General features: G+C 43.9%; 1 protein-coding gene across 1 annotated transcript in view; it reads right to left on the reverse strand.

Annotated features, from left to right (window-relative positions):
- The window catches only part of KIAA1217 (KIAA1217 ortholog), a 703,566-nt gene extending 689,255 nt beyond the window's left edge, over window positions 1–14,311 (reverse strand). The window contains exon 1 of the mRNA XM_045787000.2: window positions 14,164–14,311. The gene's annotated coding sequence lies outside the window, so the exon portion shown is untranslated. The remainder of the gene's footprint in view (window positions 1–14,163) is intronic.
- Window positions 14,312–14,842: the final 531 nt, after the last annotated feature.

Consider the following 14,842-nt stretch of genomic DNA (forward strand, 5'->3'; position numbering starts at 1 on the left):
CCTCCAAGACTCTTTGTGAGGAGGCCCCTACCTCATTTTTCCCCTCATGTCTCCTTGCCTGCACTCCAAACAGAGTGGCCATCTTTGATGTCTGAATTCAAGCTTTCTCCTGCCCCAAGGACTTTGCGTATCAGCCCCCTACCTGAAGCCTCCTTCCCTGCATTCTCTACCTGACCAACAGCTTCTTTTCCCTTAGAGCTCAGCTAAAGAAACAGTGCCCGCCAGAGGATTTAAAGAGCACTCAAAAAGGAAGCAGGCAGGTGCAGGGGGTGTCCCAACACTTCTGCCTCAGGGTAGGTGAGCAGGAAAGTCATCCAGTGTTTCTGGGCCTGTGTGTCCACCTGTAAAATTAGGGAAGTGGGCCAGATGTATGCTCATTCTTCCTTCCAGCTCCCATCCTTTTTCTTCTGCCCTTAAACAAATATAATCTTGTCATCTTCTCTTTCTCCCTTCCTTCTCTCTAGGACCAGCCTGAAACTATCTTTCCATCCCTCATTCTATTCCATTTCATTTCCCCCTTGTCTCTACTTTGAGTCTCATAAAAGTAAAAACCTAAAATAAATGGAAAGAGCAGAAATAATGAGTGATATTTCCTTCTTTCAGGAAAACGTGAAACAAAAATATGACTGGTGAATCCAGACGAGGAAATTTAAAAAGTGAAAACATACCACTTTCTCTGAGGATACAGATGCAGGCCTTTAGCCTGGACTTGCAGGCCAGGGGTGGTCTGGCTCTTTCTTCCTGCCTCCCGTCCATTATTTCTCCTGCTCTGTGCACTCCACCCACACTGGCCTCCATCACTCATTCCCCAAGCCGAGCCTTCAGGCATACTGTTCGCACAACCAGAACACTCGACCAAATTCCCTGATTACCCACTCTCAGGGCACCAGATCCCCCCCCCTTCATCATCCTGAATACAACTGTACTGTTATATTTAATTTGTGATTATTTTATTGTATCTGCCTACTCCTTTAACCTCTGTGTTCTCAGAGGATAGGAACCACATCTATTTAAATTTATAATAAATGTACTTCTATCACATCTATTAATATTCTGAATGAATATACACATAAAAAGAACAGAATAGAACATGTCCTATACAAAAGATATTCCCAATAGTAAGTCACCAGCTTGATGTCCATGTGGCAACCAAGAATCCTGTGTCCTCTGTAGACCCTGTTGGGGTTTTCTTCCCCATATCCATACCATTGCCTGGGATCCACAACACCCCTGACTCCCTCCTCTTCTTCTCAGCTTGCATTCGTGCTAGACCCTGAAGTGGCTAGAATAGCAGTACTGAGAATGAAGAACAGGAGACGAGAGGCCACTATTATGCTGATACCCAAATGAAATGAAGATATCACTAGGAAAGAAGATTACAGGCCAATATCCCTTATGAATATAGACAAAAATTCCTTAACAAATACCAGCAAACTAAATGCAGCAACATATAAAAAGGATTGTACAACATGACCAAGTGGAATTTATCCCAGAAATGCAACGTTGGCTTAACATTTGATTAAGGTAATGTATCACTTTAATAGAATAAAGAATAAAGATCATATGATCATCCCAATAAACACAGAAAAAGCATTTCCCAAAATCCAATACCATTTTATAATGGAAACACTCAACAAACCAGGAAGGGAAAAGGAACTTCCTCAACCCGATAAAAGGCATCTATGCAAAACCCACAGATATCTTTATACTTAACAGCGAAAGACTGAATGCTTTCTCCCTAAGATCAAAAACAAGACAAGGATATCCAATATCATCCCTCTATTTAACATTGTTCTGCAGGTTCTAGCCAGGGCAATAGAAAAAGAAGGAAGGGAGGAAGGGAGGGAGAAAAGGAAGAAGGGAGGAAGGGAGGGAGAGAGGGAAGAAGAAAGCAAACATTCAGATTGGAAAGGAAGAAATACTAAAGAGTAATTTAACAAATAGGTGTAATACTTATGCTCTTATAATTACAAAACATTGATGAAAAAATTAAAGACCTAAATAAATGGAAAGCCATCCTGTGTTCATGTGTTAGAAGAATTAGTATTGTTAAGATAGCATTACTCCCCAGATCTATGTACAGATTTAACACAATTCCTACCGAAATCCCTGCTGGCTATTTTAACAGAATTTGACAAACAGATCCTAAAGTTTATATGGAAATTCGAGGGAATGAGATAGCCAAAACAATCTCGAGAAATAAGAAGTAAGCTGGAGGACTCACACTTTCCAATTTGAATTTACTACAAACCCATAGTATCCAAGACAATGTGGCACTGATATAAAACTAAACATGTAGATAGATAAATGGAAGAAAATTGAGAGTCCAGAAATAAACCCTCCCATTTACATTCCATCGATTTTAGCAAGGATGCCAAGACAATTCAACTCTTCAACAAATGGTGCTGGGACAACTGGATATCCTCATACGAAAGAATAAAGTTGGATGTCTTCCTCATACCATACACAAAAAGTAACGCAAAATGTATTAGACCTAAATTAAGCAAGAGCTAGAATTACAAAACATTTAGAAGAAAACAAGAATAAATGTTATTGAATTTGGATTTGTTGCACAAGTGACAAAAGAAAAAATAGATAAATTGCACTTAATCAAAATATCAAAACTTCTGTGCTGCAAATTAAGCCATCATTACAGTGAAAAGACAACCCACATAAAAGAAGAAAATGTTGCAAATCCTTTATCTGACAAGGAACTTACATCTAGACAATTTCTAAACCAAGAATAAAGAGACAACTCTATTTCAAAATGCACCATGTGGAGCACCTGGATGACACAGTCGAGTGAGCATCAGACTCTTGATTTTGGGTCAGGTCTTGGTGTCAGGTCAGTTGTGAGATCAAGCCTGCATCAGGCTTCACGCTCCACGGGGAGTCTGCTTCCTTCTTCTCCCTCTCCCTCTGCCCACCCACCCCTCTCTCTCTCTCTCTCTCTCTCCCGAATACATAAAAAAATAAATCATTAAAAAAATGGACAATATATTTGAATAGACATTTATCTATTACCATTAGCCATTAAGGGAATACAAATCAAAACCACAATGAGATACACTTCACACCCATTGGGATGGCTGTGATCAAAAACAAGAGCCAATTGGGGCGCCTGGGTGGTGCAGTCGTTAAGCATCTGCCTTCGGCTCAGGGGGTGATCCCGGCATTGTGGGATCGAGCCCCACACCAGGCTCCTCTACTATGAGCCTGCTTCTTCCTCTCCCGCTCCCCCTGCTTGTGTTCCTCTCTCGCTGGCTGTCTCTATCTCTGTCAAATAAATAAATAAAATCTTTAAAAAAAAAAAAAAAAACAAGAGCCAAGTATTGGAAAGAATATGGAGAAAATAGAACCCTCATATACTGCTGGTGAGAATGTAAAATGATGCAGCCTTTTTGGAAACCAGTTTGGCAGTTCCTCAAAACGCTGAACCTAAGTTATCATATCCCCCAACAACTCCACTCCTAGATATCCATCCAAGAGAAATGAAAATGTATATCCATACGAAGACTTGTATACAACTCTTCCTTACAGCATGATTTGTAATAGCCATAAATCAGAAACAACCCTGAGATCCATCAACTGATGAATGGATAAATAAAACGTGGTCTGTCCATGTAATGTATTATTACTTGGCAATAAAAAGAAATGAAGTATTGATACAACATGGATGGACCTTGAAAACATTATACCAAGTGAAAGAAGCCAGTCACTAAAGGCCGCATCGTTATGATTACATTTATGTGAAGTATCTGGAATAGGCAAATCCATAGAGATAGAAAGTCGGTAAGTGGTTTCCAGGAGCGGGCAGAGCTGGCAGAACAGGCAGGTAGGAAGGGGATGGCAAATGGGATGAGTTTCTTTTAGGGGAGATGGAAATGTTCTAAAATGAGATGGTAGTGATCACTGCATAATCCTATGAATATACCCAAAAAATTGAACTGTATACTTTAAATGGATGAATTTTATAATATAGGAATTATATCTCAAAAAAACCTGCGTTTTTGGGGGGGGGTTGTTTTTAAGAAAGAAGGAGGAAAAAAATATACCCAGAGGCCATGCTTTTCCTTATTTACTAATGAGCTCACCATCTTCAGTGTCCTCACCTCTCCTCACCCTCAATTTCCAAAGACCTCATTCTTCCAATAGAGACCCAAGCTTGGGTCCTATGGTGAAATGGTCAAGATAACTTCACCCAGTTTGGATTTTTTTTTCTCTGAAATATATATAATATAATTTATATTATATACTATATAATTTATATTACATTGTATATTTTTAATTATACATTTATAAATTCTAAATTTCAAATTTCTGAAATTAAAATTTCCAAAGATCTACCCTGATCAACTATTCCAGGGGTCAGCAAACTAAGACCCACAGACCCAATCTAACCTTCAGCCTAACTTATTTTTGTTTTTATACTGTAGTTTAGAGTAGTTTTTACATTTTCAAAGGGCTGTTTAAGAAAAAAAAAGTATGTGACAAAAACCAAACGTGGTCTGCAAAGTCTAAAATATTTATTTACTATCTGGACCTTTATAGAACAAATGTGATGACTCTTGGATCTATACAATTTTTTTCTATGATTCACTAAGTGAAAAAAGGCAAGGGTGCAGGGTGGGGGATGGTTAAGAGAGGGAGAACACAAAGGAAAACTTATACCCTTTTTTTAACATGACTCTTCACAATAAAAAGAGTAGACTGTGGAAGCCAGCTTGTACAGATTAATGAGAGCTAATTATTAAATTTTCAAGTGTTTTGTGAGCCAGTTGATGACATGGTGAAGTCGACTCTCGTAAAAACATTCACAATTTTCCCTCTTTCAGAGACCCAGCACACCTCTAAATGAAAACCTTCTGGAAATCTTGTCCCCTCTCTACTTTTCAGAAAAGAGAGGTAAGGAAGAAGTTTTGTGGTTTTTTAAAAGATTTTATTTATTTATTCGACAGAGATAGAGACAGCCAGCGAGAGAGGGAACACAAGCAGGGGGAGTGGGAGAGGAAGAAGCAGGCTCATAGCAGAGGAGCCTGATGTGGGGCTCGATCCCATAACGCCGGGATCACGCCCTGAGCCGAAGGCAGACGCTTAACCTCTGTGCCACCCAGGCGCCCCAGGAAGAAGTTTTGAACCTGCTTTCTGGTCCACTGGGAATGTGTGGGTAGGACACCATGTACAAAGCTAGAAATAGAATAGAGAGGGAAGTACATAGGGCGATGTTTGGGGTCTTCAAAAGAAAACTTAAGAGTTTCACAGCTACTGTCTCTGATCCCCCTGGCCCCTGCCCCTGCTCTGCTGGGACACCCATTCTACGCATGAGTGTCTGCAAGGAGAATCTCCAGGCCCGGGTCTCTGGAGACCGCTGTGAGTTGAAGGACCCAGCCACTGCCAAGACTGTACTAGGTAAAAACAAGCTCCTGGCGTTAATCCAGGCAATGGATTGCTAAGAAAGTCCATTTTAAATGTTCTTACCACAAAAAAGAAATGGTAAGTATGTGACGTGAGGAAAATGTTATACTTTGTACATCTGAAACCTACACAACGTTATGTCAATTACATCTCAGTAAGGCTGGGGGCAGAGGGGAGGCAACGGGAAGGGAAGATCTCCTGATCACCACTAGAGGGAGGGCAGATCCCACTTTGCATAAAGGTACTTAACGTACCAGAACGCTGAGGTTTAACCAGAAAATGAAGCCAAAAGGAAGGAGAGGAAGACTGCAGGACAGAGGGAAGGAGGACAAAGTAGAGAGAACGATAGAGAAAAGGATAATTGCTTTGTGTCTTCTATAAAGGGGTCCTAGAGGCCAGCATCCAATCTTACGGATCTGGTGAGCAAAGGACACAGGTACAACTGAGAAAACTGGCATCAAAACTCTCAGCGAGTTTTCAACAAACTAAACACTCTTATCCTGTGCAGAATGGGGGTCACAGCAGAAGCCTCAGGGTGGGAGGCTAGGAGAACATCCCGATTCCCAACATCAACACTGATATATGCCTTGCACGAATCTTAATTCTCAATGATGTCTACATACTTCATGTTGATACGCATTTTTTAAAATGTATTTATGCTTTGTTAATTTAACGTGATTTTATAACCTTGTTTTTAAAAGCTCGTAAATAAAAAGACACACAGCTGACCCTTGGACAACATATGTTTGAACTGTGTGGGTCCCCTTATACACAGATTTTGTACAGTATCGTACTGTAACTGTATTTCCTCTTCCTAATGATTTCCTTAACATTTTCTCTTCTCTAGCTTCCTTTGTCATAAGAATACAGTATATAATACATATAACATACAAAATATGTGTTAATTGACTTTATGTTATCAGTAAGGCTTCCACTCAACAGCAGGCTATTAGTTAAGTTTTGGGGGAGTCAAAAGTTATATGCAGATTTTTGACTACATGGGGGTCAGCACCCCAACCCCACATTGTTCAAGGGCCAACTGTATTCTACTGTTCTGTTGAACAAACCTGAAAGGAGCCAAGACAGAGACTACTTAGAAAACTGCCAACCTAGATCTTCATGGTGTAACATGATAGAAACCAGGATTTTATTCATCAGAAATTAATACTCATTTTCCCGCATAAAAAAAATCGAACTATAGTATCATTTTTTTACCACTCGGCAATGAATTAAATAGGCTTTTCCCAAGGCATTTGGGAACCTAAATTCCACACCTAACATTGTTTCTATGAGAAAAACATTTCCAAACAACCTACTTATGAAAACCATTCAGAACAAAACGTGTTTGAAAGCTAGGCAAAAAATTATGTGTACACCAGTTGTCCGAAAAGCTAAAAGGCATTCCCTCTCTATTTTCATTATTATGACCATTTGTGTTTCTATCCTTGAGTTCGAACCACCACAACCACCACCACCCCCAACACACACACACACACACACACACGCACACACACACACACACAGAGTCTTTCCTGAAGAGTTGCTTTGGCTGTATCTTTCACAGTTATAAGAAAATGGATTTCTCACGGCTATAGTTCAAGGTTGTTGGCCCCATTTTTGCTGCTGTGGTAACTTTTCCTGGCTCCAGAAAAGCTACTCTAAACTAATGTAAATTGGACAAGGTCACAGAGAGTGCCAAGAACAGAACTGGTAACCTACAAGCACTAAACCCAAGGCTCTCTTTCTATTTCTAGAGCAAAAAATGGCACAACATAACATTTTTCTCTGTTACAGCAAAGCCATTTTGAGCACTTAGGACTGAAAAGACTGCCTGTTAAGTCAACTTTACAAGTTGCCCTGAGCTCAAGACTGCTCTGAGCTAGCAGGGATTACAAGCTGCAGAATTTAGTATGGTAATTTTATAAAAATATAAGAGTGTACCCAACTTTAACGCATAGGCACTATATCTGCTCACAATATCCTGGTAGGACCCATAAAAACATCCTATCAGTTCAGCCAACAGTGCATTAAACAGGGACAGCCTATAATTAAACAATTAAGGGGCATTATTTAGCACAGGCTGTTCCCAGCCCTCCGGATAGCTTTACAGGGATCGTTTTATTTAATTATTATTTTTTCAGGTAGTGCCTCTTTGGTTAATTGATATGGCTTCATAACTCCTCCTCAGAACAACCTGTGAGAATAGTCATGTTAAGATAAGCAAGAAGAAAACCCAGTAGCAAGGGACAAGAAAAAGAAAAGTAGTGAAAATCCAACCTGCATGATCAACTAGATGATGCGTAAAGTCTTTCTCACTTTCCTCTCATGTTCCTGTTCTTAATCCTGACTTCAGCAGGTTACTCCATTAAGAAACAATGTTTCAGAAACAGCTCGGTTTTCCAGTCTGGCCCCGATCTCCACTTTTGGCCCCTGGAATGCCACTCTTCCTAGCCTCCCGCTGACAGTGCCATTTAAGAAATACAATGTGACTCCTTAGAAGAAGACCCTTGCCCCATTTAGGAAGGACTCGCATGGATGGACAGCATGATAAAATGTGTTATGTCACCCCAAGGATGGACCTTACCCCAGCAACCTTCCAGAAGCCCCAGGTCAGAAGGTATTTCAAGGAAATGATTAGGCCATATCTTGGAGAGATAACTGCATTTTCTTTCCTAATTATTTCTAGCAGCAGATGTAAACAACCCCTGGGACTCCCTCAAGGTCATTTCCAAGTATAACAGCTGAGGATCCTGGCAGAATTCTGCCTCTCACCACAATCCTGACCAAAGGGAAGACTGAATGGCCAGGAGACCATAGATGACACCATAAGAATAATGTCTTACACTAATTAAGCATGTACTGCGTGCCAGGTGCACAGAGAAACACAAAACATACTTGAATAGGATATATGGTATTTATAGTCACAAGAGATAAAAGGGAAATTAGTGTAAGAAAGAGGAATTAAAACTTAAGAGGGGTGTAATCTTAAATTAGGGTAATCAAAAGAAGCCCTATTGAGAAGAGGAATGTAAGAAAAGATTTGAAGAGGAGCGCCTGGGTGGCTCCATCGGTTAAGCAATTGACCCTTGATTTCAGTTTAGGTCATGATCTCGGGGTCATGAGATCAAGCCCCCGGAGGGGCTCTGCACTGAGGTGGAGCCTGCTTAAAGATTTTCTCTCTCTCCTCTCCCACTCCCCTCCCCCCCCACCGGGCTCACATGCTCCCATGCTTGGTCACTCGCTCACTCACTCACTCTCTCTCTCTCTCTCTCAAAAAAAAAATAAAAAAAGATTTGAAGGGTGTGAAAGAGTGCCAAGCAGGTGTTCAGGGGAGAGCATTCCAGACAAAGGGTAGAACAAGTTCAAAGTAGCTTAGGAGAGAGGGAGAGAGGGTATGTGGTATGTTACAGGAACAGGAAGGCAGGAAGGACATCTGACATCAGTACGGCAGAAACACAGTGATTGTGGGGAAGGAGAAGAAGTCAGGAGGGCTAGAAGGGGCCAGATCATTTTCTTTACTCTGAAAGAAATGGAAAGGTGTAAATGAAACGTGAGAGTAAGATGGGAGGATGTAAAATGTAAGCAGAGGAGTAGTGTGACCTGACGTCGGTGTTGCTAATATTGCTCTGGCTGTGTGTTGAACCTAGACTCTGGTGGGGGGCAAGAATGGAAGCAGGGAAAAAAGTAAGAAGGCCACTGCAATAATCCAGGTAAGAAATGGCAGAGGCTTCACCCAGGCTGGTAGCAAGGCAGGTGGTGAGAACCGGTCAGATTTGGAATATATCTTGAAGGCATGGCAGTGAGATTTGTGAATGCATTAAATGCTAGCTGGGAAAGAAAGAGGAGTCAAGGATGACTCCAAAGTTTTTGGCCCAAGTCACCAGACGATGGAGCTGCCACCTGCTGAAAGGAGTGAAGGACAGAAGTGGGTTCGGGGAAGGAGCATTTCAGGGTCCCAACTATCCAGAAAGTGATATGCAAAGAGAACAGCATTTTACATCCAGAATCTTTAGAAGGACATGGCTCTCACATTAAGAATTCCAATTCTACCTAATTGATACCTCCCTCCTTCTCTCTGTCATTATATACTCACTCACTCACTTACTCATTCATTCATCCCCTTATTCAACAAATGTTTACTGAGTGTTTATTCCGTGCCAAATGGTATGCTCTGTCTTGGACATGCAGCAAGCAAGAAATACGTGGTTCCTTTCCTTATAAAACTTACAACCTAAAGTGGAAGCAATAAACAATTATGCAAATATCCATACCTATATACAAAACAAAACAAAAATTTCCAAATAAATAAACAAAGGCGTTGAGAACTTAAGTAGTTGCCAATGGTTGCAGAGCTGGGGAGAGACAAGGTTAGAACTTAAACGGAAGTGGTCTCTCTGCAGAGCCCACACGCTTATGTTAACGGAGCGATCAAACACCAGACACTGGAGTTCAGTGGAGACAGAACCCAGCAGCCAAGGAGAATCAGAACTCCACCTGAAGTCCTGCACAATGGCTGTAATAGGACTCTCACAGAACCTTTTCCAGGCCAGAGTGCCATCATCTATAAGACAATCTATATAAAGACCAGATGATCTCTAAAGCCCCTTCTGGCTCTGAAACTATGATCTTATGATGCACAGTGGGGTCAAAATGTAGAAAGTAGATGTGGGAGGCACCCAATCCAAACTTGACTTACTCCGCAGTTTTCCCTGGGTCTAGACCTGTGTGTGAGGCTGGAACTCATGGACCCCTGACCAAGTCCTTCACTGTTCTGTCCTGTGAAGGACCCGGAAAAGCAGCAGGAACAGAGCTAGGAGGAGGTTAGCAGGTGGAACCCCTCTCAGAGGTGGGACCAAGAAGAGGATGTGAGTGGAGGGAGAGAAAAGAGGAAATCCAAGGATAGCAGATCCATGCTGTTGCCCCCGTGTTTAGGTACTCTGAGGGCATGATTTCTTGTCAAGCCTACAATGGACAATATATAGGATTCCTATGCATATGAGTGTGATCCTGGGAAATTTAGATCCTTCACCTTTCTAGGCCCCAATTTTCTCACCTGCAAAAACAAGGCTAGATAATTTCTAAGCTCAGTAATCTATGACCTCATACTCCTGTAACCGCAGCATCTCTGTACCCTAACTACATTTCCAAAATAAAGTCCTGCCCTTTAGAATGTACTCCTTATCAAATCTACAAGTTTCATTCCAAGAGTCATTTGATCTAACAGTGCAATTCTAACAATAATTCAAGTCAGATATCCACCACAGAAGAAACATTTCAGTGTTTGGTTAAAGAATCCCAAGGTTCAGCTACCTTTTTTAGTATTTATTTATATTTACTTCTAAAATACAATTTTTAATCACCGTACGTTGTCCACAATCACAATACTCTTCCTAGAACTCTGATAATGTCCTAAAACATCTTCAAAATACTTAATAACGGAAAATATGGGTTATTTTCTATTTATTCTATTTCTACAATACACATTGTTTGTCAGCGTTGGTCTACTAAATTAATGACATCAACCACATAATACAATGTCTAAAAATAGCACACCCTACATTGACATATTCTGATTTTAAATGCCTAATTAAGTCATTGAAGTAAAATAATCTTGTTTCATACGTAGAGAAAATGAAGTTTATAAAAATTCTAGAATGGACCTAGCTCACATAGCACTAAAAAGCTCCAATAACTAAACCAGGATTAGTGCATAAACACTCTTGACTCAAACCACCAAATTATTATTACTGTTGACAAATACTGGTTAAAAAAAAAGTAAGTAATTCTATTGTACACAGAATAAAAAAATGTGAAGTTTTAGTTTCCTGGTAAAAATAATAAAATTAAATTAATGGGGATAAAACCCTTATCACTCGGGTGCTTGGGTGGCTTAGTTGGTGAAGCTACTGCCTTTAGCTCAGGTCAGGATCCTGGAGTCCCAGGCAGCCGGCTCCCTGCTCAGCAGGGAGTCTGCTTCTCCCTCTGACCCTCCCCCCTCTCATGCTTCTCTCATGCTCGCTCTCATTCTCTCTCTCTCAAATAAATAAATAAAATCTTTAAAAAAAACCCTTATCATTCACCTGGGAATTTACCACCTTCTACTTGTGTAAAGAGTTCAATTACTTAAGCCAAGGAGAGTTTGCATATGTGTTTAATCTTAATTGATAAAATCTATGTATAAATATCTTAATCAAGTTTAAATTAAATATGGTTAAAATGCACGAGTAGAAATTTGCTTATTAAATAGCAAAATATTATAGGACTTTTGAAGGAATTGTTTTGGTAATTCTAAAGTATGTTTCTATCAACCTGTTCACCTACCCTAGACAATCCAAATCACCATATTACCAACACATTCAGGTGAACACCACATCATGACCTCCATACAGTAATTAACTGAGTCCTTGTTCTAAAAACGTTACTAATCCAAAGATCCACAGAGAGGCAAGTATTTCAGAGAGAACTGAGTTGGGTGCTGCTAATTTCCATTGGGTTAACATGGAAGACAAAAGTTGTTTGTTAAAGAATATATACTTCTAAATGCTCATGAGCCCTACCTTTTTTTTTTCTCTTGCCCTCTCCAGCTCCCTTGATTTCTTTCCCTTTTAACTCATTCTCTTTCTTCTTTAATGTTCCCCCAAGACAATAGCCTCCCACCCCTTACACATGGGTTCACTTTCCAACGCTTCAGTTACCCGCAGACGTTTGGTCAAAAGGTCAGTAGTAGCCTAATGCAGCATCACAATGACTTCATCTCATTGGGAGGTACTTTATCATCTCACGTCATCACAAGAAGAAGGATGAGTCCAGTACAGTAAGATATTTTGAGAGAGAGACCACATTCACTTAACTTTATTGCAGTACATTGTTATAAGTGTTCTATTTTATTATGTTACTGTTAATCTCTTAGTTGCATAATTTACAAATCAAGCTTTCTCATAAGTATGTATATATAGGAAAAAACACAGTATATATAGGGTTTAGTACTATCTCCAAAATTTTCAGACATCTACTGGGGGTCTGGGAAGTATCTCCTCCCCTGCCCATAAGGGGGGACTACTATACAGCATGATTATCTTTCTTTAGGACACTATTCACTATGAATAATTTATCCCTTCATCTATTCATTTAGCAGACTTTATTGATGACCTACTATGTGCTTGGCACAGTGTTGGCCTCTGAGCATCAAACATGAACAATAGTGTCCCTGCCTTCAGCGAGGATGAAATATAGCAGATGCTAGGCCCCGTGGTTAATGAGCCTCGAGTGAGTCACTGTGGTGAAAACCAGGTAGCACCTGCCCTTTCCTGTAGGACATGTATTTTTCCCATCTTCTTTCCCAATCACTGCTCTTACAGACTGTGCGCTCCCTGAGTCCCAGAACCACACATCAGTCATTTCTATTGCCCCAGCATCTAACACAGTGCCCGGCACATACTGGGCCTTATAAAGTGTTCCGCATGAATAAATGAATGAATCTGAGTAAATGAAACTGGGTAATCAGGACGCATCGTGAATGACTTCTTAAAAGATGGGATTTAATTAACCATCTCCTTCTTCCCCCAAAGTGGATCTACCCTGAATACCAGAAGCTGGGTGGGATCCCGGTTTCCCAGGCACAGACAGTCCTACTCTGGAAGAAGATGCCACTTGCCTTCCCCGAATAATCGCATCACGTTTTGTACAAAATTCCCTGAGAACCCTCCCCAGGTGAGAAGAGGGTGGACGAGCCAGCCCGCGGCGCCCTCGCCTGCCCTCTGCGGGCCTCTGCTCCGAGGGAGGCGCGCGGCTTCCAGGAACTTTTTTTCCCCATTAGAAGTTTGGTCAGTTAAAGGATAGAACCTCTTTCGGGAGTCCGGTTAGAGATGAGAGAGCCAGAAAGAGCTGAACGTGCCCAGAGAACGAGTGCGCAAAGCTAGGGTCTCGGGCAAGCCCGGTGGCGCCCGGCCCTTGCGGCGGCGCGGAAGAGCCCGCAGACCCGGGGGGACAGGCGGAGGCGGAGCGGGGAGCAGCCCGAGGCCCGCTGCCGCCGGTCGGCCTCTCCGAGCGCGCTCGCCCTCGGAGAAGCCGCGCAATGACGAACACTCGCCACCGAGGCTCCAGAGACGCCCAACAGCAACTGCAACGACCTGAAGCTTCACACCCGACTCCTCCCCCGACCGGGGTCTCCCCCGTCGTGGCTGGAGTGTCTCAGAGGACCCCAAACGTCGAGCTCCGAGCGCCACGTCGGGACTCGCCGGCGTCCCCACCCTCCAGCGTCGCCGCCTCGCGCCGGCTCCTCGCTCCTCTTGCCCCCGTCGTCCAGCGTCCGGAAGCGCGGTGGCCTCACCGCAGCCCCGGGTGAGAAGCCACGCAACATCCTAGTCGCACTGTTTGCAGCCTCTGACAAGCCCCCGTCTCGCCACTCCAGGGGGGCACGCCAAGGTCACCAGAATAGGTGTGACTACCTCCACCTTCACCGCCCCCCAGATCCCTTCCTTTCTGAGGTCTCAGGGTCGGGTTCCTTTCGCGTCCCTCACCCCAGCTGGGGTCTCCTCCTCTGGCACCCCCTCACCCCGTCGAGATCCCTCCCTGCCTTTGCCCTCCCGGGGTCTCCTCGCCCCTCTGGTAGCGCTCACTTTCTCTCCAGGGCGAGACTGCCCCGTAAGTCTGCCCTCCGTATCCTCAGAGAACAAGGGAAGAAGATGTGCCTCCCACTCGCTCAAGGGGAGCGGCGGGGAAACCGACGCAAACTTCTGCTGCACTTACTTCGGGCCGAGGCTGCCGCCCCCTCGCCTCGCCGCTCTCTCCCACAGGCAGCTGCTCGGCGGCGACCTGGAGCCACCACGCTCGCATTCCCCACACCCGCGCAGCTGCGAAATGCGCAGGACTGGGGGTCTCTCCCGGGCGAGCGCGCCCAGGACCGGAGTTCCGCGGCCGACGTTCGGCCGCCGCGCTCAGCTGCGTGCTGGGCAGCGGCCGCCTCCAGCAGCCCGGGGAGGCTGCGCACGGCGCCGCGCGCCCGCTCCTCCGCCGGGTCGTTTCTGTCCGAGTTGCAGTTTCAGGGCATGCCAGGACTGCAGCACCCTCTCCGTCCTCCCCCGGAAACGACTTTCAATTCACCTGGAGGCTCGCGACGCTCCCCCGCTGGCGGGCAGCGTGACAGCGGGTGCAGAGGAGAGGGAGGAGCGCGGGAGCGGCGCCTGCCCGAGTGCGCCTCCAGCTTCCTAGGCGAGGAGCGCGCAACCCTCTCCAGCCGCTCTCCTCGGGACTGCAGTCCTGACGTCACCCCACCCCCCCCAACCCCGCGGAGGAGCGGCTTTGGAGGGTGGGGTGCCGGGAACGAGGACGCGGGAGTGTGAGCGGGAGTGTGAGCGCGTGTGTGTGCACGCGCGCGTGTGCCTCGCGAGGCTGGGGACTGGTCGGAACCGCAGCTGGATCTGCGACG

The sequence above is a fragment of the Ursus americanus genome, chromosome 31, assembly GCF_024610735.1.
Source record: "Ursus americanus isolate L20-20 chromosome 31, mUrsAme1.1.p, whole genome shotgun sequence".
In the NCBI taxonomy this organism is placed as follows: domain Eukaryota; kingdom Metazoa; phylum Chordata; class Mammalia; order Carnivora; family Ursidae; genus Ursus; species Ursus americanus.